The sequence below is a fragment of the Puma concolor genome, chromosome D3, assembly GCF_028749965.1.
Source record: "Puma concolor isolate L17-30 chromosome D3, mPumCon1.1.hap2, whole genome shotgun sequence".
In the NCBI taxonomy this organism is placed as follows: Eukaryota; Metazoa; Chordata; class Mammalia; order Carnivora; family Felidae; genus Puma; species Puma concolor.
In genome coordinates this window covers 62,098,067-62,099,544 of record NC_141678.1, presented here as the reverse complement: position 1 = coordinate 62,099,544, position 1,478 = coordinate 62,098,067, and the positions used below count along the sequence as shown (strand labels likewise).

General features: G+C 40.4%; 1 non-coding gene across 1 annotated transcript; it reads left to right on the top strand.

Annotated features, from left to right (window-relative positions):
• The first annotated feature begins 661 nt into the window (after positions 1-661).
• On the top strand, positions 662-768 carry LOC112868472 (U6 spliceosomal RNA). Its single transcript, XR_003224296.1, has one exon. It is a non-coding gene; the product is annotated as a U6 spliceosomal RNA (small nuclear RNA).
• Positions 769-1,478: the final 710 nt, after the last annotated feature.

The window sequence follows — 1,478 nt, the reverse complement described above, 5'->3', positions numbered from 1 at the left end:
GAAAGCATCTTCTTTAGCCTGTGACCTTTTGCTCCTTTCTGCTAAGTTCTTTTGACTTTTCTCATAGAACTTTTGGGTGGGACTTAAGGGAATATCATGTGGCCTAAAGGAAGTGCTCATCATTCATCCTTTCCTCCTCATCGAAGTTTAGGAATACAAATTGCCCAAGGCAGCCAACCACCTTTCCTTTCTTTCACTTCACTGTCAGAATAGATAACCAGCCTGTCTCTCATACTTGAGATTCTCTCAGACATAAATCCAACGTCCCACACACTGCAAGGGGCACATAGTAACTCTCAAAGAAGATTCTGTGGGGTACTCGGCTGTTATTTCAGAGGCTAAGAAAAACATGACTGTCCTTATCTAATAAAAGGAGTGAGACCCAGAACATATCAGCCACTTCCACACTCAAACTTTCTATTACACAGTCCTTTTCTAGGCCTCTCAAACTTATCTTATACACTGGAGCTGAATAATCTCACAGGGTACAAACTAATTTTGTCTAACCTCCTTTTACAAGTGCTATGTATAGCCTTGCACCCCACTTTACAATATGTTGTTTATTGTCTTAGGACCTCGGTTCCAGTCTAATATCATGATTGATACATAAACATAGAAACAAGTTCAAGTAGTAATAAGCACCGTTAAGAAAACAAGAACTGTGCTCACTTTGGCAGTACATATACTAAATTTGGAACGATACAAAGAAGATTAGCATGGCTCCTAAACAAGTATGCCATACAAATTCCTGAAGTGTTCCATATTTTGGGGTGAGAAAGAGAGAGGCAAACCAAGAAACAGACTTAACTGTAGAAAACAAACTGATGGTTAACAGAGGGTTGTATGGTGAGGGGGATGGGGATTAAGGCGGGCACTTGCTGTGATGAGCACCATGTGTTGTATGTACGTGTTGAATCACTGTATTGCACACCTGAAACTAGTATTACACTGTATGTTAACTGATAGGAATTTAAGTAAAAACTTAAAAAAAGAAGAAAATAAAAGGAGAACCTAATGTAGAAGAAAGGAATAAGGAGGACAACATTAGATGGTGTAGTCAGGGGAACATTTCAAAGGCATAGTATTTAGTAGGAACTTGATTGACAAGGAGAAAGCCATGCAAAGATCAGGGGTAGGTACATTCCAAATAGAGGATTAAAGATCCTGACAACAACATTGAATTCAATGGTTCAAAAAGCAGAAAGAAATCCTGTAGGGTTGGATCAAACCTAAGGGAAACAGGGCTTTGGGACAATGAACCCTCATGCATCAGAATCACGTGGAAGGTTTGTTATTATACCAATTCCTGGGTCCCATCCCAGAGATTTTGACCTGCTCCCAAGTGACATTGTTCCTGCTGAGTGGCAGTTTTATAGGATATGAGGTCAGGGGGAAAAGCATGGGGCCAGAGAATGGAGTTTGGATTTTAATTTAAATTATTGGAGGGGCCTGGGTGGCTCAGTTGGTTGAGCGTCCAA